This window comes from Eumetopias jubatus, unplaced genomic scaffold (assembly GCF_037043125.1).
Source record: "Eumetopias jubatus isolate StellerSeaLion01/CBP00866 unplaced genomic scaffold, mEumJub1_p1.0 scaffold_9, whole genome shotgun sequence".
NCBI lineage: Eukaryota > Metazoa > Chordata > Mammalia > Carnivora > Otariidae > Eumetopias > Eumetopias jubatus.
In genome coordinates this window covers 88,149,750-88,176,288 of record NW_028274815.1, presented here as the reverse complement: position 1 = coordinate 88,176,288, position 26,539 = coordinate 88,149,750, and the positions used below count along the sequence as shown (strand labels likewise).

The 26,539-nt window shown below is 44.2% G+C and overlaps 1 protein-coding gene and 1 pseudogene across 1 annotated transcript in view; one reads left to right on the top strand and one right to left on the bottom strand.

The window, feature by feature from the left end:
* The window catches only part of SH3RF3 (SH3 domain containing ring finger 3), a 361,651-nt gene that overhangs the window by 249,413 nt on the left and 85,699 nt on the right, over positions 1-26,539 (bottom strand). The window lies entirely within an intron of this gene.
* LOC114199396 (AP-3 complex subunit sigma-1 pseudogene) lies at positions 4,594-5,196 on the top strand (annotated as a pseudogene).

Here is a 26,539-nt window from a genome sequence, read left to right as displayed (position 1 = left end):
AGGCTATGGGACTCGCCATGTCTGCAGAGACGCTGGCCACCTGTTGTGGGACGGAACGGCTGGTGAGGACTGGACTTGGTGACACCATGCCTGCATCCCTTAGCAACACACTGCCCTCGCCACTCCCCACAGTCAGCACCTTGACAGGAGTGAGCGGAGGGCAGGAGGAAGCCTCCCCCACGCCCCAGAGAGAATAGAAAGCCTTCAATGTGGGCACAATCTCCTCACTGGGTGTCATAGTGACCAGGCCCATTAGGATCCCCTCAGTAAATATTCATTTCACCTCCTACAAGGGACTCCTGGAAATCCTAACACTAGGCATTAATTTCTAGGGGTTACTAAGGTAAATTTATTCTTATATAAGTGTAGATTGATGGGCTAAAGTCTTACTGGCCAGCAGCTCTGTGGGCCAAGTGAGCACCAGGGTCTTTCCCTTTCCTTGAATTTGAAAGTCTTGATAAAGAGCCTGTTTCCCAAGGGCAAGTAGATTCCTGGGCAGTCCAGGGAGGGCAGGGCTGCCAGAGGCAGCAAAAGAGAAAGTGCTTGTGTGTGTGCGTGCGCGCGCACACATACGTGTGCGCACAGAGTGTGGTACCAACCAAAGAGGGAAAAGCCTCCCAAAATAGCTGGCACAAAAGCCAAGCTGATGGGCCTGGGGACAGCCCGGAAGCAGCATGCTGGTGTTTAGGGGGACTCATCTGGGAAGATGGGTTTCCAATAAAGTCTGCACCTGAACTGCATCTTTGTCTCCGTTACATAAAACATATATTCTTAGCTGGGTTTCTGCACTTGGGTCCCTTGCTTTTTTTGGAAACTGAGACAGGGGAAGCTCTAGCTGGGTAGTTCAGGAAATGGATAATGTACCAGGAGCTCTCATAGAGTACACACCAAGGCACGGAGAAGGAGAAAGAACCTTCTTTATGAAGCTGGTGGCAGGCAAAGCAGCCAAGGAGGAAAGTGATGCTGGCTTTGCCTTCCCCCCCCAATGCTCCCGGCGGACCCCCTCAGGCCCAGACGGGGGCGGGGGGGGGGGGGCGGCCCCGCCCCTCCCTGCAGGCACTGCACAGACACCGGGCAGCTGCCATGACAGGGAGACCACGAGGCCGCTTCCTTTCTTTCTTTTCCTTCAGCCCACAGAGTTTAAAAGCAGAACAGTTGATTTATTATTTCCTGGTCCCATGTTGTACTGAATGGCTTGATTTAACCTCTCCAAAGAGGACTGATCTTTGTGCCCGCGTGGGCCTGTGAAGCTCCTGGCCCCATGGGCAGTGTTCTGGGGCATGACGTGAACAAGGGCTTGAGAGGGGACGAGAGGGATTCTGGTGGTGTTGGGGCACGTCCCGAGTGGATTCTGAGTGGATTCAGCGGCTTCCCGCCGAGAGGAGCTGCCGGCTCCCGCAAGGCTCCACCCACCTCCCTTTGTGAATACGGTCAGAGGCTGGCGGCTGGTCTCCTGGGCAAGGGGATGCAGGAGAGGCCACTGTCTGTCACTGGCACGTAAGGGACCTTGAAATAAAATCCTCCTTTGCTGTTCTTGCCAGTGGTTCACTCATCAATAGCTGGAAGTTTTCTCTTTCACTGAGTAAAACTTAACTCTAGCCAGAGAAAATGAGAAAAAAAAAAGATTTAGGAAATAAAACTGAGGCCATAAAGACTAGGAAGAAAAGCAACAACAAAAACTATGACAAAAACCTCTAAGCAAATTCTCCAAAAGCTCTCAAAGTCCCAGCACCCCCAGATCAGAGGGGGACCCCCCCCCCGGGATATACCTGGAAGTATCTGCACTTCAGGCACTTCCCTGTGTCACTAAGGGAGCGATGCCTCCACATTTAAGTAAGTCATAAGCCTGAGCCACTGAAGTTCCTTCCAGGGATGACAGTGCATTGTCTGCATCCCTAATGAGATTAAAATCACCTTCCATTGGCACGGCAGATCCCCTTTGGAGCTCCGCTCAGGACTACTGCAGTAGCCCCAGCCTCCCAGAAGCCTCCCGGAAGCCTGGAACTATGCTGAGCCAGCACCGGGAGCACAATGGGCTCCATGGAACTGGCAGTCTCTTCAGACTGTGATATCAACCTATTTTCTCATTCTCAACACAGGGAACGTGCACGGAGGAAACGGGCACTCTGCAAAGGCACTGAGGCCAGGGCAGCACCAGCAACACCCTGGGTCTCTCCTGATGGCATTCATCAGCTTGGGAGGAAGCTGGGAGGAAACACTATGTGCTCACACTTGTGATGAGGAAAGAGGGTACACAGAACACAAGCACACACAGCAAATCTTCCTTACAGTGAAGGGAAAGCCATAGGCTGCAGCAAGAAAACAGAGATGTATTCCCCTTCCCATCGCACTGTGCCTTGATTCACTGGCCAGGAGTAGGGATAATGAAAGAGGCAAAAATAAAAGCCAATTTAGCTGGCTTATTTCTCTAAAAACCTCTGCTTATTAAAAGCACAAACAATAGGCAGCTTGCTCCATGTTGTTATGTTCATTAAATCCGGAAGACACGCCCCAGCCGGGATTCTGGCCCCAGCCATGGACAGTACTTACTGGAGGCTTCTATGAGGGTCTTTTACCTTTCCTCTGACAAACAGTTTCTTTGCTTAAAAGGACTCAGAGGGGTTGGGTGGCTAGGAGCCTGGGTGGCTCAGCGGGTTGAGTGTCCTACTCTTGCTTTCAGCTCAGGTCATGATTTCAGGGTTGTTAAATCGAGTCCCAAGTGTCCTGCGTCAGGCTCCACGCTTAGTGCAGAGTCTGCTTGGGACGCTCCCTCTCCCTCTGCCCCTTCCCCTGTTCTCTCTCTCTCTCTAAAATAAATAAATCTTTTCTAAAAAATGACTTAGAAAGTTGTCTCCAACAGTTCTTACAAGTTGCCCAAATCCTTAGGTGCATCTCATTTGACATTTCATATCTGTAGAGGTTATGGCATCTCTGGTAAGAACTGTCAAGGTTATTTTGATAGAGTTATTTGCTAATTTTGTATTTTTTGTAACTGAAGATTTCTAGTTAGTTGACTGATACAAACTCTGTCTGATTCTAAATGTGTTCACAGCCTCACAGATCTTTATACTGATTTGAAAAATGAAAACAACCTGGAGATTCATTGCCATCAGCAAACTTCACAAAATTAAGTATGTCCAAGGCTCTCTGTTCTTAGAGTAGCTTTGCCAAGTTGCATTCAATAAATGAGCAGCTGCCTACTGGGATCCTGGTGTGGGGGACTCACTGAGAATGCGCCATTCTGTGGCCTCGACGGGCTGCCTACATCTGCCAAGGAAAGAAAGAGAAAGCCCGCACACGAAAAAAGAACCACATGCGTGCACGTGCGCACATACACACAACGGCACAGCCCCACCGGCCTCTCCTTTAGCCCTGTGAGGACTGTGAGCGAATTTGTCTCCTCGGAGGGAACCCCACTCTCCTGTTTAGGTCGCAACTCCAACTCAGGGTCAAAGCTGCCATCTCGGCTCTGATGGAAATGATACTTACAGAGCCCTTCGTGGATGTTCAGTATCCCTTCTGGAGCACTTTCCAGGATTTTGAGGCCAGAATGGGGCATGTGGTTAGTGCCACCTGCCTGGGCCTGCCCATGAGAAGAAGGAAATAGAAAATACTGCCCTGAAGAGGCAGTGCCTCCCAACCCCAGGGGAGACCGATTCCATCCGCTGAAGTTGAATGGCTCTGGACCCCTGTCATGTACCTGGAAAGTCCTGGAAATCTAAGCTTCCATCATAGAAAAGGCTCCATCTCATGGGAGAGGCAGCACACACACAGACAATCACACACCGGTGGGGGGGGGGGGGAACTGCTGAGCTAGGGAGCCACAAAACCCGGAAGAAAAAAGACAAAGAAATTGATTATTAACCTGGCCTTCTTCTCATGGGGTCAAGGGAACAAGTCATGACTTGTCTATCTGTGCCCTCACGCATTAATCAATGTTTGAGATGTGCTAAACATAGGTGTGCTTTAGAGCAATGTCAGGTGCAAAGCTGAGCAAGGCTAGTGGCATTTACATGCCACACATCATGCACAGTTGTAAGTGTTTTACATTATTAATTAATTTAACCCACTCGATGGCCCACTGAGGAAGGAACCACCACACTGTATAGATGAGGGAACTGAAGCACAGAGAGGGCCAAGTAACCTCCCCTGGATTATGTGAGTAGAAAGCTGGCACTGGCCCTTGGCTCTGTGCTCTATATCATTATGCTGCTATGTGTTAAAAATTAGAAAAACAGATCAGTTGTCTCAGGTCAGAGGTATGAGGGTCTACAGTGCAGGTAGGGAAGGCTACAAAATGTAAGCAGAAGAAAAATTGTATTTCCTTCATGTTTTCTATTAAGTACTTTTGTTGGGAGGGTGGGGGAGGAAGTCATGTTGGCTGCCACTTGCCCAGGAGCATTCTTGTCCAAGTCAGAAAAAGCAACCCTTTCTCAAGACAAATCTAGGACAACTGGAATGTGAATAGTTGCCCCCACGACCACCCCTGAGTTGTGCAGTGCACATCTCAAAAAGAATCCCTGTAGAGGGAAGGATCGTCGGCAAGATCCTGAGGCGAGGGTCGTGCGCCCGCCCGGTCGGCCCGGCTCAGCCATGATCAAGGCGATCCTCATCTTCAACAACCATGGGAAGCCGCCGCGGCTCTCCAAGTTCTACCAGCCCTACAGTGAAGATAACAACAGCAAATCATCAGGGAGACATTCCATTTGGTATCTAAGAGAGATGAAAATGTTTGTAATTTCCTAGAAGGAAGATTGTTAATTGGAGGATCTGACAACAAACTGATTTATAGACATTATGCAACATTATATTTTGTCTTCTGTGTGGATTCTTCAGAAAGTGAACTTGGCATTTTAGATCTAATTCAAGTATTTGGGGAAACATTAGACAATGTTTTGAAAATGTCTGTGAACTGGATTTAATTTTCCATGTTCACATGTTGTGAACCAGGTTCACAATATTCTTGCAGAAATGACGATGGGGGGAATGGTACTGGAGACCAACATGAATGAGATTGTTACTCAAATTGATGCACAAAATAAACTGGAGAAATCTGAGGCTGGCTTAGCGGGAGCTCCAGCCCATGCTGTATCAGCTGTAAAGAATATGAATCTTCCTGAGATCCCAAGAAATATTAACATTGGTGACATCAGTATAAAAGTGCCAAACCTGCCCTCTTTTAAATAAAAAATTAAAAAGGCCACTGCCAGGTAAAATCCAAGGGGAAAAGTCATCTAAGTTTACCATGCAGTTGTTTACCAAAAATAGAGGAGGAGAGTCTTAACTTTTGCTCTTGGATTTAAGTCAAGGTACTGTATAAAATTTGTGTAAAATAGGTATGGAAGTTCAATGTTGATTTCTTGCTCAATGATTTTGAAGAAATTGGGTAGTTCCAGTGTGATATTTCTCTTTCTTTTCTAAACTGCATTCCTGTGCCCACCTAAGGCAAGCCTCTATGTATTGGCTGCTACAGTATTTCAAAAAGTGTTTGAGACATTTCTTTAAACTATGTACAATCCAAAATGTTGGTGTTTTGTATGGATCACAAGTGCAGCATTCCGTAATTCTTTGTTATTTGTCACAATTGTTATTTAAAGAACCAAGTATGTATTGCATGAAAACATTATGACCTTTTCCTCTTAGTTTAAATAAACTCCAAGGTAACTGGACTTCTAAAGCAAAAAAAAAAAAAAAAAGAATCTCTGTACCCTGTAACCTCCCAACACTCACCCCATGCCCCAGGCAACCAGTAGTTTACTTTCTGTCTCTATAGGTTTACCTAGTCTAGACAAACAAGAAAATATAATACACAGTCTTCTGCAACTGGTTTCTTTCACTTAGCATAATTTTATATGTCCTTTTGGTCCATGTTATATTTCACAATTAAAATTTTTAATTTCTAATTAAATTTTAATTTTAAAATTTTAATTAGAATTTTAATTTTTACCTTTGAGGAATAATGAAAAGCTCAGTTTGCTAATTTGAAAAATATAAGTACACCAAGAAGGGCAGGTTTGAGGAAGCACTGCCTAAGCAGCTAGTCTGTCAGAATGGAGAATGGAGGAGCTGGGGTGCTCATGCACATGTTTACAAAGGGAAGGGGTCACCAGGCACAGCTGGGAAGAGCTCCTGTGGAGAGAGTCAGGACAGACGACCCTGAAGCATGACTGTCCTGCATCTTTCTAGTCAGGAAGAGGCTGGTTCTGCACAGGCCCAATCCTAGTGCCGACACCCCCAGAAGTGTCCCTGTCGTTGGAAGGGGCAGGGCGGTGACATGTGGGGTGGTGAGCCACAGGGGTCATCTGCGAGCTCAGTGTGCCCTGCAAGAACACTGGTTATTTAGGGAGCATACTTACTTGGAAACTAATGGCAGGTGTGGGAGGGGGCTATGGAGTTACCGAGGGAGGAAGCTTCTGGAGCTCTCCAAAGCCATCCCTGGCACACCCCTGGCTACTGGGAATGAAAGGAACAACCTCAACACTTAATCTGTGTGCACCTGTAAGTGGTGTAACCTCAATCTGCTCTTCATCCCACTGCTCACTCGGCCTCTGCAAATCCAAATCCAAGGTTGTGTCTCTGAAGAGTAGCCCTAGACTCACGGGATTTCAGCCCTCCCATCCCCAATATGGGAAAATGAAAAATTAAAGCAGTAACACGGTTGAATGTAGCTATGATTCCAGGTAATGTGTCACATCATCTGAAGCAGTGGGAAGTCTAACTAGAGAGAAACCAACCTGGCGCCTGTAACCAGGTCCTCCTCAGCCACTGAGGACCCTTCCTCATGCACAGTCTTGTGGCAGCGTTCCCCTAGAGCCAGAAGTCAGTGGGGTGGGGACACCCGCCTGACACCAGTATCCTCTCCCTCAAGTAGGCGTCACACACACACATCGTGTGTGTGGGGAACAGGCCTCCCAGCATGGCTCACACCCAGAATGTGAGTTGGGAGGCCAGAGCCTGGGGTGCATGTGCACAGCTCCCCCCAGAACAAAGGAGGCACTTCAGGTGTGCCTGTTGCCTCTACTCCCACACCCCACTGCCTCCCCGGTCATTGACGCAAAGGCACCCAGCTTCAAGACAAGCCCAAGTAATGCCACCAGTCACATTAACGCCACTCAATGCCAGGTGAGACCCTTGCAGGCCGATGTACCAGCTGCTGGGGGGGGCAAGTAGCAGCCACCCTCCTAGGCATGGTATTCTTTGGTCTACTTCCACCTCACATCACCCAGCAAAGTAGGCTTCATCTCACTTGACAGATGAGGAAACAGAAGCTCAAGGAAGTAAAGCAGCTGGCCCCGTGTCATCGTAGTCCTAGGGAGAAAATGGATTTGAACCCAGGCATCCTGATTTCAAAAATTGCTTCACCGCACTTTTTGTGAATGAGCCACTTTGTGAATCAGCAACTTCCATTACAAGGACATATATTTTTTGGTTCCCTCAAAGTATTTCCTGAGCCCAGTAGGTAATGCCCAGGATTGGGTTTAGGTGTTCTAGATTCCAAGTCCACAACTACTCAACCTCAGGGAATTTACAAACTCCATAAAAGATGTGACAGTCCCATTAGCAACTTGAACGGGAAAGACTGAAGGTCAAGGGACTACAGGAAAAACAATGATTTACAATGAATTTCCTGAGTTGCAATTATTAGGGTATTTATTGTGGCCAACTTCTGAAGAAAATCTTAATGAATCTGATTCAAGAGCTAAAAAGCAAGCATGAAAAAACATGAAGATAATTTATAGATAACTTTTAAATTTGTCTTCTTCAAAGCCCAATTTCCTATAATAACAAGTCAGAAGTGTGGCTTGTCCAAGGAAAATAAAAATTAATTGACTTTTAATTTCCAGTTGACACTTGGAAAGGAAAACTACCAATTTACATGAGAAGAACGATGTGCAGGTTATTTTGGCAGACTCTGCACATCCAGACTAAAATGACCACAAGAAACCAAAATCACATATGAGCACCAAGAGGGGAGTCAGGTGACAGTGGATGCCAATACAGGCCCTCAGCTGAGGACAGAAAAAAGTGACCACAGGCATGGGACTCACTCTGACCAATGGCTCTGCTCCCGTCTTTGTGTCTGAAAACCTCAGAGCAGCAACCAGCTGACCCTGAGAGAGACGGGCTCTGTGGTGCTACAGGAGCATAAAGACTGTGCAAGCACACAGCTGCACCGGGCAATGGGGGCTTTTGGCAAGAGGCACCAGAGCCCCTCCTTCCCGTCTGCTGACAGCTGGGCAGACAAGTACCCTGGCAGTGGGTCCCTCAGCAGACGGCTGCCCAGAACAACGCAACTGAACATTTCAAGGAGGGGGGGGTATCATCTAACAGCAAGGACAGCAAGAATCAAGCTCTCATCTCCTTAGCGACACCAGGCACCAAGGGCAAGCCCAAGGCCGACTGCTTCTTTCTACCTGTGTGTCCACACCATAAGGGATGAGACCCCACCCGTGACAGCGGTGCCGGCTACAGGGTGAAGGTGTGTGAAACCTCACCTGGCTTCTGCAGGGAGGGCTGTTCTCAGCACTGACACCCACCCTCCTCCCCCAGGAGGCCAGTGGCAAGGAGGGATCTGTCCTGAGCCACAGGCTGTTTCAAAGGCCTGGGCCTGTCTTTGACTCCAGGTTCTTGAGGCTGTGATTTTAGGGCTGCAGATAAAACCATCCCCTGATTTGCTCCCTGCATCTGCCTAACAGAAATTCTGATAACATCTTCTCTATCTGGTATTTTGGAGTTTTCTTCATTCTGCCAGCTTATTCCTAAAGGAACTAGTAGATAGAACAGCTTTCATCTTAAAAACATAGTTCCACACAGCTTAGGGCCCTATAAATTTAATCTCTAATCTCACATTTGGCATTTGTTTTGGGGTATTTCCAGCACATCAGGAAGACAGAATTGCATTCATGGATGGAAACAAGTACCAATGACTTTGCCTAAAGACTTAATATAGTATTTATTTTCTTAATACTACCAGAAGTTTATATATTATGACAAATCAGCTGTATGCCACTTTGCTGAGCCACTCCTAAATGCAAAATGTGCACATTTTCCCGAGAAAGCTTTTGCATAATGCTCTGTTATGATTCATGTATACTTCTTAAATGTTTTACGCCCCCCTTACATTTTATCTCTAGCTCAGATTAAAATCTATTGTTTTGCAGTCCATAAATAGTATATCCTTCCAACTGTACAAGGAAAACAGAAAAATAGCTAAAGAGGATTCACTAAATTTTCAGTTCAAGGAAACTACTGTTTCCATCAGAATTACAGGCAAACTAGGACCAACAGAACAGAAAATAACGACTCTCCAATTATTCATTGCAGTGTTTAATGAAACAGAAGCGTTTGTATATGAACAAATGAGGTGGGCAAGGGGGAACAGAAATACTAATCTCCCACGGCTGTTATGCTGCATAGGTACTTGCTACTGATTCAACTGCAGTTCCAGTGCTTCACTCACTTGCTCACTCATCTATTAGCTCACTCACTCACCAATCCACTCACTCACTCACTCGCTCACTCACCCATCCACTCACTCACGCACTCATCCACCCACTAATTCACCCACTCACTTGCTCATTCACCCATTCACTCACTCATTCATCCGTCCATTCACTCATTCATCCATCCACTCACTCACTCAACCATCCACTTACTCACCCAACCACTCACTCACTAATTCACTCATTCACCCACTCATTCACTCACTCACCCACTCACCTACTTACCCATTCACTCATTCATTCATCCATCCACTCACTCCCTCACCCACTCACTCACTCACCCATTCACTCACTCACTCATTCACTCATTCACCCATCCACTCATTCACTCATTCACCCGTCCACTCACTCATGCACTCATCCATCCATTCATTCATCCATCCACTCAATCAACTACCCACTCACTCACTCATCCACTCACTCATCTATCCACTCATTCACTGACTCACCCATTCACTCACTCACTCATTCACCCATCCACTTATTCACTCATTCACCCATCCACTCACTCATGCACTCATCCATCCACTCAATCAACTACTCACTCACTCACTCATCCACTCACTCATCTATCCACTCATTCACTGACTCACCCATTCACTCACTCACTCATTCACCCACTCACTCATCCATCCATCCATCCACTCACCCACTCACTCATCCATTCATTCACTCACTCAACCAACCACATACTCACCCATCCATCCCCCTCTCACTTACTCACTCATCCATTCATTCACTCACCCACTCACTCACTAATCCATCCACTCACTCACTCATTCACTCACCCGCTCATCCATCCATCCACTCACTTACTCACTCACTCATTCACCCATTCACTCACTCACTCATCCCTCCACTCACTCACTCACCCATCCACTCATTCACTCACCCATACACTCACTCACTCACCCATCCACTCACTCATCTGTCCACTCCCTTGCCCATTTATATTCACTCATCCATCCACTCACTCACTTGTTCATTTATATATTCAATCACTCATGATTTACTCACTTATTCATCCATTCACTCACTCACTCACTCACTCACTCACTCACTCACTCATTTATTCTCATATGCATTCACTCATCCATTCAACATCTCTCAAATATCTGGTAGGTTCATTGAACTGTGATAGGCTAAGTTTCATAGGCAAGATAAAGATGGAAGAGAAATAGTCACTGCCCCCAAGTGGTCTGTAGTCTAGTAAGGAGTCAGGCACACTTGACTATAACACAATGAACAATTTTAAAAATTTTCACATAAAAAGTTATAACCAAGAGCTATGGGAACACAGAAGGGCAATTAATTCCAACCAAGTTCACCGCTGGAACCTGAGCTAAGTTTAATGGAGGAGATGACATTTAAATTAGCTCCTTACAAATAAGTATGATTTTGTTCTGAAAAGTGGGGCAACAGAGAGGATGTAGCAAGCTCATCACACATTCTAGTTCCTTAATTCAGTTCCTGTGCGCTTCTCCCTTCTCCCTCCCACTGGGACCATCTTTATGAAAGTGCAACACGCAATGATCACTCTTTGTGTCCTTATCTCACTCTGTCACATGGGATCACTCTTTCCTTCCTAGCTACATTCCTCTCCTGGCTGGAATAACTCCACCTCCTCCTGGCTTTTCTCTTGCTCCAGTGGCTGCTTCCTCAGTCCCCTCCTACACCAACTGCTGGTATTTTACCCCTCCCTCTATGACTCTCCAGTCCCATGGCTTTAAACACCACCTCTGTGAAAGATGACAATACAAGATATAGCACAAACAGATAGGAGGCTAAGAGTGAAAAATGGGTTCTTTAACATTGATGTTGGGACAACAGGTGAAGACCAGGACTGTCCTGGAAAAACAGGATCATGTTATCACTCTTTCTGAATGCCAATGACCAATTCCAACAACCCATGTCTTTAGCTTGTATATCCCATTGAGTATTTGACATCTCTCTTTTGATGTCTAACAGGTACCTCAAATTTCACAAGTTCCAATTAGAAATTTTTATACTCCCTTTGGATATTTAGCAGTCTTTCCAGCTTTGGTAAATAATATTAATAGCCATCCAGTTGCTGAAGCCAAAACTCTAGGAGTTATCCTTGATTCACCTCTCCCTCATGCCAAATATCCAATGTGTCAACAAGACCTGTGGATCATTCTTCCAAACAAATCCTATGTCTGTCTACTTATTTTCATCTCTACTACTACAACCTAGTCTAAATCATCATAATTTCTTTCCTATGATATTGTAATCTCCTATATCTGGTCATCTGCTTCCAAACTTGTCTCCCTCAATCTTTTCCCTGAGCATCAGTGAGCAAGATCTTTCTAGAGCAAACCCAATCAAGCATTGCTCTGATTAAAGCCTTTCAGTGACTTCCCAGTACACTGAGAAAAAGATCCAAACTCCTTCCCTGGACTGTGCAACCATTCAGGCTGCTATGTGGTTTTTGAAAATGCCAAGGTCATTCTCACCTTGGCACCAGGTGCCCCCACTCCCAGTCTTTGATCTTTGCTTGGCTGCCTCCTTGTCATCACTCAGATCCTCAGATATTGGCTGAGACAGCATCCCTTCAAGGATGTTCCCCAACCACCAAACATGAAAATCACCATTTTGTCATTCTCCACTCTCCACTCTCCTTTCCTACAGTATTAACTATCTGCATGTTGCCTACCCCATGTCTGGTTTTTTCTCTTTTTTTACTATTCAAGTATAATTAACATATAGTGTTGTATCAGTTTCAGGTGTACAATATAGCAATTCAACAATTCTGTACATTATTCAGTGCTCAATAAGGGTACTCTTAATCCTCTTTACCTATTTAACCCATCCCCCCACCCCCCACCCTCCCTCTGGTAACCATCAACTTGTTCTCAGAGTCTGTTTTTTGGTTTGTCTCTCCATTGTTTGTTTGTTTTGTTTCTTAAATTCCACATATGAGTGAAATAATATGCTATTTGCTTTTGATGGACTTATTTCACTTAGTACTATACCCTCTAGATCAATCCATGTTGTTGCAAATGGCAAGATTTCATTCTTTTTTTATGACTAAATAATATTCCTCTGTGTGTGGGTATGTACATATATATCACATCTTCTTTATCCATTCATCTATCAGTGGACACTTGCGCTGCTTCCATATTTTGGCTATTCTAAATAATGCTGCTATAAACATAGGGGTGCATACATCCTTTCAAATTAGTGCTTTCATTTTCTTTGGGTGGAATCGCTGAATCATATGGTAATTTTATTTTAATTTTTTGAGAAAACTGCACACTGTTTTCCACAGCAGCTGCACCAATTTGCATCCCTACCACAAGGGTTCCTTTTTCTATACATCCTCAACAATTGTTATTTCTTGTGTTTTTTTAATTTTGGTCATTCTTACAGGTGTGGTTTTAATTTGAATTTCCCTGATGACTAGTAATGCTGGGCATCTTTTCATGTGTCTGTTGACCATCTGTATGTCTTCTTTGGAAAAATGTCGATTCGGGTCATCTGCCCATGTTTAATTGGATTATTTGGGTTTCTTGTGTTGAGTTGTGTAAGTTCTTTATATGTTTTGGATATATTGGATATATCATTTGCAAATTGGATATATCATTCACAAATATCTTCTCCCATTCAGGAGGCTGCCTTTTTTTTGTTGATGGTTCCCTTCACTATGAAGAATAATCCTAAAATTTGTAAGCTCCTGAATAGCCAATGCAGTCTTTTTTTTTTAATTTTATTTTATTATGTTATGTTAGTCACCATTCATCACTAGTTTTCAATACAGTGATCCACGATTCATTGTTTTCGTACAACACCCAATGCTCCATGCAGTACGTGCCCTCCTTAATACCCATCACCAGGTTGACCCATCCCCCCACACCCCTCCCCTCTAAAACCTTCAGTTTGTTAAACCATGAGAGACTATGGACTCTGAGAAACAAACTGAGGGTTTTAGCCAATGCAGTCTTGAAAAAGAAGAACAAAGTGGGAGGTATCACAATCCCAGATTTCAAGATATACTACAGAGCTATAGTACTCAAAATAGTATAGTACTGGCACAAAAATAGACACAGAGATCAATAGAACAGAATAGAGAGCTCAGAAATAAACCCATGCTTATGTGGTCAATTAATCTATGACAAAGGAAGGAGGAAAGACTATACAATTGGGGGAAATGATAATCTCTTCAACAAATGGTGCTGGGGAAACTAGACAACCATATGCAGAAGAATAAAACTGGACCACTTTCTTTCACCATACACAAAAACAAACTCAAAATGGATTAAAGACCTAAATGTGAGACCTGAAACCATAAAAATCCTGGTAGTAACCTCTCTGTCTTCAGCTGTAGACACATTTTCCTAGACATGTCTCCTCTGACAAGGGAAACAAAAAAAGAAAATTAAACTACTGGGACTACACCAAAATAAAAAGCTTCCCCACATCTGTTTTTTTTTTAATTAATATTTCATGTTTGTCGACCTCCTCCACCCCCTGGAACGTAAACTCTGTGAGAATAGGGGCGTCCTCTTTGTGGTTCACCAGTAAGTGCATGGGGTAACAACAGCACCCAGCAGGGCCCCGGTACATGTTGGTAAGTGGACGAATGGAAAGAGCCAGAGCAAAACAGAGCTCAGAGGTTCCAAGTGCACTGCAGGAGCCACAAGGAGCCAGGACAGGCGTGTGACACCAGCTCCGCCCACACACTGAGAGTCCCATCAGCTTCCAGGGATGGCCCTGGGCCTCTGGGCCTGCAGTCCCTACCACTGTGCTCATGCATCCCCAAGAAGCTCCGTCAGCCCTCACTAGGCACCTGTAGGAGGCGAGAGCCTTCTTCCAAATACTCTGCCTACAATACAAAATCTCACCTCTTCTTCCATGGTTGTAGCTTGGCTCTGACAGGCTAAACTTGGCCATCATCGTACGGGAATACAAACGGTCCACATTCTCCTTGTCCCAAATCTTGACACTCTGAACCCAATTTCTCTAGTAGGCCCAGACACTGAGAATCCCAGAACCATAAGTCAGGAAAGTCTGACCCAGCCTCACACAGAGGACAGGATTCCCTTTGGCTGCAATTCCTGATTCCCTAATGCTGTCCTGTAAAGCTTTCTGATGCCTGTTCCCTTTCTGAGAGCAGACAATATGAAGCAGAGAGGAAGCCCCTACTGACCTCTATGAGCCACAGAGTCAGGGTCACAATTTCTTCCACATGTACTGCATCCCTGTCTGAGGATGTCCATGGTGAAAGAAGAGGAGTCCCCAGGTTTGGCCTCAATGACTGAGCAACAGAGCAGGGAACAGGGGCTTGAGAAACATGTCCTAACTGCCTGCCCAAGCAGGCCCCTGGTGTGGATTATACAGTTTCTTCTTCATTATGAGGGAGGCAAAATGCCAGGGAGTGAAGCTGAGACAGGGGGTCTATTTGGGTTGATCAAATGCCCAGCTAGACCAGCACCAAGGCCGGGCAGTCAGTGCAGAAACATACTTCCTCACTCAGACTTATTTTCACTCACTACTGTTTTCCCAGTGCCTGGTACTGGCATCTGTTGGTCTGGTGGCATTCGTGACATCCAAGGGTCAGGGTCTCAGAGACTGACACACACCACACATGTGATACCCCACCCCAATACACCAGGTAGGGGAAGGGTTCTCAGCCCTGTGGCCAGCACACTCACCCAGGAGCTTTAAGACTCCCCAAGTCCAGCTTCTACCTGGACCAAAGACACAAAAATCACTGGGGTAAGACTCAGGCCTGAGATTTCTGAAGCTCTCCCAGGTAAGTCCAATGTACTGCCAAGCTTGAGAACTCTGGGAGAAAGGGGCATATAAGACTGGACAGCAACATGGAGGAGAGAGGAACTGATTCTGCCTAGAACAGGTTATGACCAGGGGAAATGGAAGGAAAGAGAATTACTGTTAAAAGGAAAGAGACTAATGAACACTGGTTTACAAATGCCTGAAGAGCCTAGAGAAACATACATGCAGAGAAAAGAAAACTGGAAGATACCAAAGCAAAAGATGAAAGAGTTTCAGAGGATGGGGCAAAGCACTGACAGACACCACACAGAGAGGGTAGCCTTGCTAGAGGCCAAAGATTTGAGGGAACAAGACGGGTAAAAACCTGAGGTCTGAGATGTACCCGTGAGGCAAGGAAAGGGAGGGAGGAAGGACATTTCTTTAAATCTGATTTTCTGATTTAAAAAAATTGTTATACAAACTCATTGTAAGAATTTTCAAAAGATAAAAAGGAAAAAAAAAGACATTCCTTCTGCACAGCAAAGGAAACTAAATGGGAGAAAATATTTGCAAATCATATATCTGATAAGGAGTTAATAATCAAAATATATAAGGAACTCATGCAACTCAATAACAAAAAACGTCCAATTAAAAAATGGGCAGAGGACCTGAATAGACATTTTTCTAAGAAATACAAATGGCCAAAAGGTACAATGAGAGGTACTCAACATCACTCATCATCAGGGAAATGCAAATCAAAACCACAATGAGGTATCACCTCATACCTGCTGGAATAGCAGTATCAAAATGAATAGAGATAAGTTCTAGCAAGGATGGGGAGAAAAGGGATCCTTCTCATACCATTGATGGAAATCAAAATGGCGCAGCTACCTTGGGAAACAGTATGGAGGTTCCTCAAAAAAATAAAAGTAGAACTACCCTATGGTTCAGGAATTCCATTTCTGGATATAAATTTGAAGGAAATGAAATCACTACGTCAAAGAGATAGATGCCCCCCATGTTTACTGCAGCCTTATTCACAATAGCCAAGACATGGAAACAACCTAAGTGTCCATAAATGGATGAATGGATGAAGAAGATGTGACATATATACAATGGAATATTATTCAGCCATGAGAAAGAAGGAAATTCTGTCATTTGCCACAACAAGGATGAATCTTGTGGACCTGTTGCCAAATGAAATAAGCCAGAACAGAGAGGGTGCCTGGCTGGCTCAGCAGGTGGAGCATGCGAGTCTTGATCTCAGGGTTGTAAGTTTAAACCCCGTGCTGGATGTAGAGATTACTGAAAGATAAAATCTCAAAAAAATGTTTAAAAAAAGCCAGACAGAGAAAGACAAATACTGCATATCCCTTATAAGAAGAGTCTTAAAAGAAGTCGGAGGAGGAGGAGCAGGAGGAGGGAGAGACTCGGGGGGTGGTGTTAGACTCACAGAAACCAAGTAGAAAGCGGTTCCAGGGGCTGGGGCGGTGGGGGAAACAGAGAGGGTGGTATAACGATACAACCTTTCAGCTATATGACGAATGTCTCCAGATTTAATGTATAATAACATGGTGACTATAGTTGATTGCACTGTATTGTACAACTGTAATTTGCTAAGAGAACAGACGCTAAATGTTCTCACAAAAGACACGATAAATATGTGAAGTGATAGATGTGTTAATTAACTAAATGGGGGGAATCCTTTTCAAAGAAAAAAATTTAGATAAAGAAACAAATTTTAAAAAAGGCACTCCTAAAAAAAAAAAGACACTCCTAAAATATTCCTTCCAGTCTTTTTTTCTCCAATACATACACATGGCACTGGGGAGAAAAAGGGGAGGATCATACCACATAAAGAATTTTGTATCATTTTTTTACTTTAAATGTTCCAATATCCTTCCCTCCTTTATAGTGGCTTTGTCATTGTAACAAAGTTCTTTACAACTGAATAAATGAAACACTGTCTATTGTTGCTGTTGTTTTGTTTGTTTTTTGGTTAGAGTCTCATGCGGGAATTGCCAGATCAAAGATGATCTGCCTTTTCTAGATTTAGACAAACTGCTTTTCAAAGTTTGCTTTTCAACTTGCGAAAGTGCAAACTTGTCTCATTCTTCTCATCGTTGAATATTAACTAATTTTCATAAATTTTGTAGTAAGGTGGACTCTCAGACTTTATCTCTAAGGTCATTTATTTTAAACATATATTTTTAGTAATTCTTCCAATGCTCTACAGAGTTTTTTTGGCCAAAAGGAAGGTGCAGGTTGGTCTGGGGAGGCGGAGGTCTGACAGGAAGTAGATTGGGAGGTGGTGGGAGAGAGAGGCTGGAGGAGCAATCAAGTCCCCAAGGAGGAAGGGGACCTCAGGAGTCCAGAAGGAGGATGTGGCCTTGCAAAGGAGAGAAAAGCCTCTTGACCTTTAGGGAGGAGAAGGACACCAGGAGAAAGATGAACAAGCTCAGAGGTGGAGAGAGAGAGGGAAGGCAAAAGTGCTCCCATCTGCAGGCCTCCTGGGCTTGTGGGATAATCTGTTATGCCTGCAGTAGGGGAGGCTAGAGGCGTGGAAGGTTTGAAGCCATCGTATAGAAGGATCTATTTATCAATAAGCTAAAGTACTGGATGTAGGTCTACCCCAGAGGGCTCCCCACAGATGGAACGGGAAGAGGCCAGCAAGTGCAACCCTGATTTTGCATGCAAGGAAACTGAGGCCTGCAGGTGCGAGGCAAGTAACCAGTGGTTCCCCAGGAAGAAATGACACAGTGGAGAATCCTCAGGTGTAGGCCCTCCGCCGTGTAATACAACAGCCCTAACTCGAGTAAGCAAATTAAGAACAGGAATCTGGGCCAGAGGCTGGCAGCCCTGAAGGGACTGTGATTTATCCACCTTATTGGCCAGCAAGCCCTCAGAGAACAACCTGGCATCCTGCTTGCAAACGCCACTGCTAACCAGAAAACATTTCCGAAATAAGTAATCACGGCCAGGCTCCTGGTGACCGGATGGCTCCTCACACCCTTTAGCCCACATTTTTCTAAGCCTCAAATCAGAAATTCTGGAAGACACTGTGAGAGGCCATCGCTTAGTTATGGACCTCTGGTGATGAAAGGCAGATGGCCGTGGAAACCCAAAGATGTGCAACCGTCAGAACAGCTGCTGATTCCCGCCACGGGCACTTCTGTTCCAGCTGGAGACCTGGGCGGGGCAGCCCCTTCCCCAAAAAGCTACTCTTCCAACGGAGAATACTCCTGGACATCATCACCCTCCATTTGCTCCTACTTTTCCCTGTTTTTCTGGATGATCAAACCATAGCCCCACAACCAGTCTCGTGTTTGCAAACAAGGTGTCTGCACATTGACCCCACTTCCCCCATCAGATCTGAAAGTCGAAGGAAGGTTACACTCAGAATCTCCTCAGAAAGGCAGGGTTCATTTGTTCTGACAAATTCTTCATGGGGGAAAAAGGCCCAGCTTTTCACTAGCAACATGTATCCTTGTTCAGTTTATTTTTGTGTGAGGAAAAAGAGACAACTGCTCTGGAAACGACCCATGGAAAACAACAAAATAAAAGCACTCCCTTTAGCACGAGAAACGTGTAAATGCTTCCTTCCACCAAGACAAAAGCCACGCACAAAGTCAAAGCCAAAGCCAAAGCCAAAGCCAGTACTCCATCATCCACTCACCCTTTTACTGACTCACGACTCCACGCAGAGAACCCTGCTCAGTGCCACATACTGGAGAACGGGTGGGGTCTGGGTGCGAATCTCAAAGCACCCACACCCTCAGAGTATCTGTTGTGAGTGGGAGACTGATCTAGAGCGTCGCTGCCAGCCAGTTGGGAGCTCGCTCCTTCCTATCTTTCCTCCTTCCTCCTTCCCTCCTACCAGCGCACTGATGGACACATGCCCTCCTGGGAGACGTGGGGCCCAGCAGTGACCCCCCTCCAAGGGACCTCCTCTTTGCCCACCCTTTCCCTCCCAGGCATTGTTACATAGTGAGGGCTGCCTTGAAAGGAAGAAACGATGATTGCACAAAGTGCTTTTCTATGACCATCAAGTAAAACTACAAATTCACAGCCACTGGGTAGAGGAACTCATATACCAACTGTTTTTAAGTCAGGAATTCTCAGACCAATATTCTGCACGAGAACAAGGAGACTTTGACATGACATTGCAAAGCTATCCCTCAAGAGCTTAAAGATTAAGTTTTATTTTCATCATTACCAGAATACAAAATGATAAGCAAATCGTAAAATACAGACCATAAGAAGTTTGTGTTACAGCACCACCGTGTACCTGTAAATGCTTTTGTTAGTGGTCTTCCAGCCTTCTCTCTGTGCATAGGTTTATAGGAGTTTTTTTAATATCATAATATCACTGTATATATATATATATACCATCCGATATCCTGTTTCTTTTTTTTAAAGATTTATTTATTTGAGAGAGAGAGCATGAGAGAGAGAGAGAGATCACGAGCAGGGGGGAGGAGTAGAGGGAGAAGCAGACTCCCTGCTGAGCAGGGAGCCTGATGCAGGGCTCCATCCCAGGACCCTGGCATCATGACCTGAGCTGAAGGCAGACGCCTAACTGCCTGAGCCACCCAGGTGCCCTATCCTGTTTCTTTTTAAGAACCAACACTTTTTTGTTGAATTAGTCTTAACAAAAATCATTTTAAATTAAATGCGTAACATTGAACTAATTGATATACAGCAGTTTATTTAGCAATCCCCACACTATTAATAAATAATATTGAGGTTGTTCTTCCTTTTCTGAAACTTTGTTGTAAAAGGTCTTTGGGTTTTGTGTTTCTTTGTTTGGAGGATTATTTTCTTATGGCTGATCCCCAAATGTAATCGCTGGGTCAAAGACATGGATGTTTGAAAGGCTTTCAGTCCATCAGGCTGGGTTCCAAAAGGATTAGTGGCCGACCTTTGACCACAGCCTTACCAAGAGTTGCACTTTTTTATATTCTTTGCTAATTTGACAGTTAAGAAATGGCATTTTATTTTTTTAAGTGTGTACCTCTTTGATTACATAGATCAAACATTTTTCCTTAAGTTGTCAGGTTACCAAGATCAAATCTTTTCCAGCATTAATTATTGTCACTTCCACTATTATGAATTATTTATGTAAATTCTTTGCTGTTTTATGTGACCAGGCTTTGGTAGTTTCAAACAACTGCTTTTAACAAATTCTTCTATTAAAAATATTAACTCATTGAAATATACTCTAAATATCTTTCCCCCATGTGTATTTTGTTCTTTTAACTGTTTTTTTTTAAACTCGTTTTTGACATTGTACGTAGTCAACATGACAACACTATTTTCATTGGTTGCCTTGTCCCCCTTTGAATTTTGGACAGGTATCTTGCATTAGGTGTTGATTCTTCTGATCCTACTATGGCCTAGCATTTTAATATTTAACTCTTGGGCCAGTTAAAATTTATTTGGGGGCTGCTTCTGCCCATCCCCTGGCTATAGTCTGGACTTGCCACCTGAGCCCACAAGCCCAGGTCATCCACAAGCTTTACAACCTGTCATAGAAACTGTGGTTTTGACCTTGGATCCGAGTTGCTGAACTGTGTGGGCTGTGTCCCCAGGCTCATGAATCTGGTCCATGTCATTTTTTAGCTACAGCACCCATCTGCAGACAGGAAACAGTGCCGTGGGTGTCAGGGAGTAAAAATAAAATAAGGGGGCAGGGAAGGGTCAGTGAAGATTTTCTTTTCTCAACCTTGACCTTCAGGTTTCTTTAATTTCTATTTATGTAGCTTCTTTTAGTGGTAGCATTGAACAGCAGTGTCCCTGCTTCTAAACAAAACAGATCCGGCATGCTTCATCATCTTCAACCAAGTGTATGCAAAGGACTAGCCATAACGAAATACTTTATTTCCTGATATGCACTGACTCATGAAGATTTTTTCTGCTTCCTAAAAAGCATAGCTCATAATCATGTGCCTATGGTATATTTCAGGGAGGAGAGAGTAGGAATAATGATCTATCTATCTATTTATTTTATTTGAGAGAGAGAGCATGAGCGAGCAAAGCTGGGAGGAAAGGGAAAAGCAGACTCCCCACTGAGCTGGGAGCCCAACACGGGGCTCAATTCCAGGATCCTGGGATTGTCCAACCTGAGCCAAAGGCAGACGCTTAACCAACTAACCACCCGGGTGCCCCATTAATGAACAATTTACACCAACGGTTGGGAATTGGTGTTAATCACTAGTGGTGTTTCCTGGTACACAGGTGAGGGAAGAACATCAGACAGCACCCCCAGAAGGCTTCGCTGGGAGAACTCACAGGCGCTGCTGAAAGCAGGCACCTTCTGGGGCATCACCCCCCATCCCTGACTACAGAAACATCCTGGTCCTTCCAGCCCAGGGGAGTTTGGTCATTAATACAAGGTCCAAAGTAACACTGTCACCAGGAGCCAGTTTTCAATTCCAGATTTTTCTTTTTGGCAGAGGGATTAACAGCTTGAAAAAATGTCCCCCAGAAACAGATCATTAATCTTGGAGAGGTTTAAGGCTTAAATAGCCTTAATGCATATTATCGTAGGTCAAAGTGAAACCTACAGCCTCCCAAAATAAGGGCAGTGACCTTAGGAGACTCTCCTCTGTGCAATTTATTTTTGCAGGGTTAAGAAGTTAATAAGGTTGAACAGGTGCAGGGACTGGGTGCAATGGACGGGGAGGCGGTGGGGAGACTCTCAGTTGAATATAAAGATTGAAAAGAATGGAAGGTGATGCATGGTAAAAAGTCATGTAAATGCTATCACCAAGCTCACACTTCCCCCAGGGACACCTGACTACAGATCTTAAATCTTTATAAGTAGTAGACATGTACACCCCCCCCCTCTATTGACCCCAGAAAACAGCAAAAGCAAAACAAACACCAGCCTTGTAGTCCCAGTGCCCACAGCATCTCTCACATGAGCTGTGGACCCTCCTGCCAGTCACCTCCAGCCTGTTTCCTCCAGTCCAGGTGACCAAACGGCCTGGGATGACCAGGTACACCTATCATTCTAACACAAATCCTGATTTGTATGGTACATGCTCATCATACTCAGTCACCAGATAAAGGGTTAGAAGAGATCAGGGACTCTCAGACTAGGGTCTCTGGAGGCCCTTGGAGATCACTGGGGTGGAGAGGAGGAGGAGGAGAGGGAGAAGAAGGGCTCCACAGTCAGGGTCCTGTCCCCTCTCCCACCGCCAAACTCACATCTCCCAGAACCACTCGGAGTTCGTCTGTGGTACATGCTGACTTGTCTTGTAAGCTTCCACTTGAAGAAAGGTTTCTTCTGCTACAATGTGTTTGAAAACCAGAGGCTACAGTCTCCAAAAAGCTCCCAACTCCAAAAGGTATCATTCTGCCATCTGGTTCTAAAGCTCCGCCTCCCGAGGAAGGAGCACACGGTGGCCAAAGGTGCCAGACACAGGCCCCAGTAGTCCACTGAACTGTGAGATCAGGAGACAACAGGTGCCGCTGAGGGAAGGGCATTCATCTAACGCCCCCAGTACATAAGTGCATAAAAGAGAACAAAATCATTTTCCTCGACCCCTTCAGAATTTGAGGTGGTAACGAGGACCGTTCAACACTATTCCATTTCTCCTCCTTCCAAGGCACAGGTTTTGGTTGAATTTCCCCAGGAAGTCAGCGGTGGTCACATCACTTGTCTCGGCAAAGGTCAGTGGATATGGCATGTGTCATTTTGAGAGCTAAACTGCTATCTGCAACATTCTCCTCTCATCAGCCCGTGCCACTGGGTGCAGCAAACAAGAAGCAGGGCCCCTCGCTTTTTAAGGTACACACAACAGGAATGACAAATAAACTTGTATTGTTTTACACAGCTGAGCATATGGGCTATTTGTTACTACAGCACAACAGAACCCATCCTAACCCATCTAGAGATATTTCAGATGAACTAGAAGCAACTCATTGGGAAGGATCTGTGTACTCTAGCACAGTGTTTCCTAAAATTGCTTCCAAAGAGCACTGGCTCCGTAAGACATTTGTCATCAAATACACTTAGAAAAACTATCTACTTCATCTCTCTCCTGAAGGGCCCTAAGTTTTAGATACTAAATGTACTACAATAAATAAATAGTTTAACTTTATTTAACCTAAACTTCTCCTACATGAATCTGACCAGGGAATGTGCCATTCATGGCACCCCTACCAACAACCTGAAAATCACAACTGCAGTCACTTCAAAGAGCATTTAGATGAATATCAAGACTCAAGCTTATTCTTAGTAACCAGATGGGAACCAATTCAGAGATTTCGGTGGCCTGGATACAGTATTATTTTTTTAAGATATATTTATTTATTTTAGAGAAAGAGCATGAACAGGGGCAGGGGCAGAGGGAGAGAGGGAGAGAGAGAGAATCTCAAGCAGACTCCCTGCTGAGCGTGGAGCCCAACATGGAGCTCGATCCCAGGACCCTGAGATCATGACCTGAACCGAAATCAAGAGTCCGATGCTTAACCAAATAAACTACCCAGGTGCCCCTACAATATTAGTAATTTCATGCTATGGCTACTTCGGAAAACAATCTGGCAATTTCTTTTAGGGTAACATACTATATGATCCAACAACTATTCTCCTAAATGTTTGATTAAATGAAATGGAAACTTGTATTAACATAAAATCCTTTATGTGAATGTTGACAGTGACTTTATTAATAATTGCCAAAAACTGGAAATGAAGAAAATGCCCTTCAATGTTGAGTAGACATACTACTATGGTTCATCCATATACAGAGATATCACTCAGCAGTAAAAAGGACCAAACTCCTGATAGATGCAACAGCACAGATAAATCACAAATGTGGTATGCTAAGCAAGAGAAGCCAGACTCGGAGACTACATACCATGTGATCCCATTTATATGACATTCTGGAATACCCAAAACTCCAGGAACAAAAACTGATCTGGGATTGATTGCCAGGGGGTGGGGGTGGGAGGAAAGTGTGAAGCAAAAAGACAGGATGGAATTGTTCAGAGTTTTGTATCGGGATTATGGTGGTGGTTAGTCCACTGCAATTATGTGTCAAAACTCACAACTCTGTCAACCAAAAAGTGTGAATTACTGCACATAAATTATACCACAATAAAACTGTATTATTAACTTGCTTTCAGGTATAAAATGAAGAGCCAGATGTGTTTAAGTGACCCTTTTAAGCATCATCAGGGAAAATTCAGAGCTCCTGGTCTCCATCACCTTTATTCCAATTTACTTATCTTTGCTCAGCCAGGATGATGCCATTGTTCTCTAAAACATACTGTTAATCACTTCATTCCAAAAAAAAGGGGATAGACAGGGTAGAAGGAAAGGACAGCAACTCGTAGTTGGCACCATTTTATGCATAATTATAAAAGCTCTTACCTATTGAGTGTTAAGTTGTGTGAGGTACAATATGTCTCATGTTCCCTCTGTCAATCCTCACAAGCATCCTGTGAGATAGGCCTAATTATCTCTAAATTACAGACAGGCAAAGAAGGGCTCAGAGAAGTTAAGCAACTCACCCAGATCACACAGTTAGTAAGTGGTAAACTAGTAACTTGAACCCATACCCATACTTCTAGCAATTCGATAGTATCTTCCAAGACTAAAAAACCTCATACTGCTAGGATGGCTACAAACAGTACAGACAGTAATATGTGTTGGCATGGATGTGGAGAAATTGGAACTCTCATACATTGCTGGAGGAGAGGATGTAGAATGATGTAGCCACTCTGAAAAACAGTGTGGTGGTTCCTCAAATAGTTAAATAGAGCTATCGCATGAGCCCGCCATTCCACTCCTGGGGTTATACCCAAGAAAAATGAAAACATAAGTGCACACAGAAACTTATACATGAATATTCATAGCAGAATTAATCATAATAGTCAAAAATGGAGACAACTCAAATATCTAAATGTCCAATGGCCAGATGGATAAATGTGATACATTCATACAGTGGAATAAGGTTTGGCAATAAAAGGAAGAAGTGTTCTAAAGTTGATTGTGGTGGTGGACACAGAACTCTAAATATACTGAAAGCCATTGGATCATATACTGTAAGTGGGCGAATTATGTGGTATGTGAATCATATCTCTATAAGGCTATTTTTTTAAATGGCATTTACTTACCTCAGTTATAGTAAATTCTACATTACTGAAACTGAGTAAGAGGGGAAAAAGGAATAAAAGATCCAACACAACAATAAATCCCAAATGCTCTGTAGCTGCCTTTAGAATGCATGGTAGGATTTAAATTGGAAGCAGACTAAAAATACTAATTATATTTTTACTCAGGCTAATGTTAAAATTAGTATTTAGTCCTGAGCCACATGTCTGAGCAGAGAGTAGGGGAAGCAGCCTAGTTAACTAGCAGGTAGAAAGAAGCCCATTATAGAAGCCCATAAAGAAATACAGAAGAAACCCCCAGTGGAAAAATCTATGAACAGATAATCAGTAGAGGTTTCTGGAAACAGAATTCAAGCACTATCCATTAGAACATGGGTAAGACTTGGTCTGCACAAGGAGAGAACAGTATCCTGCCCAACAAGACACAAATCTAAGGATGTCAATGCTGATAACTGCATTAACCTTCTCCTAAGGGAGTTATTTTTTATTGTAACACACTTGTCAAAATGTCATCACATTAGCCTGCCTGTCCCACATCCGCCCACCGATCCCTCTCAGCCGAGGAAGAAAGAGCAGTAATTAGAGCAGGAAACAGCCCCTGGATGAATAACTGCTTTAGCCTGACAGTCCACCCAAGACTTCTACAAAGATGCTCTGAAGAGGCCACTCCTGGAGGGGAGGCAAGGAGGTCATGTGCACACAGGTGAGGCAAGCACCCAAGACCTCTTCACGGTCATGGGCAGCGAGCAGTAATTACATCCCAGAAACCAACTCTCCTGCTCCATCTGAACGCTGACACTCAGGAACCGTGAGGATTAATTACACATAACGAAGTGCACTTCTGTTCTGCACAGTCAGCCTAATTCCCACCACAGATGAGTTTGACCTTTCCTGCCCTCTGGCATGTGCTGTCCCTTAGCCGAGATGGGAGAAGCCCTCAAAGGGACACTGAGTGGCCAGTGAATTGCCAGAGTGAGAAACAAAAGCAGAATTTTTTGTCTTCTTTAAAAACAAATAAATATGTTTCATGGATAAACAAAATGTGCGGTACACATATGCAGTGCAATGTTATTCAGCCTTAACAGTGAATGACATTCTGACACATGCTACATGCAGATGACCCTTGAAGACATTATGCTGACTGAAATAAGCCAGTCACCAAAAGACAAATGTTGTATGAT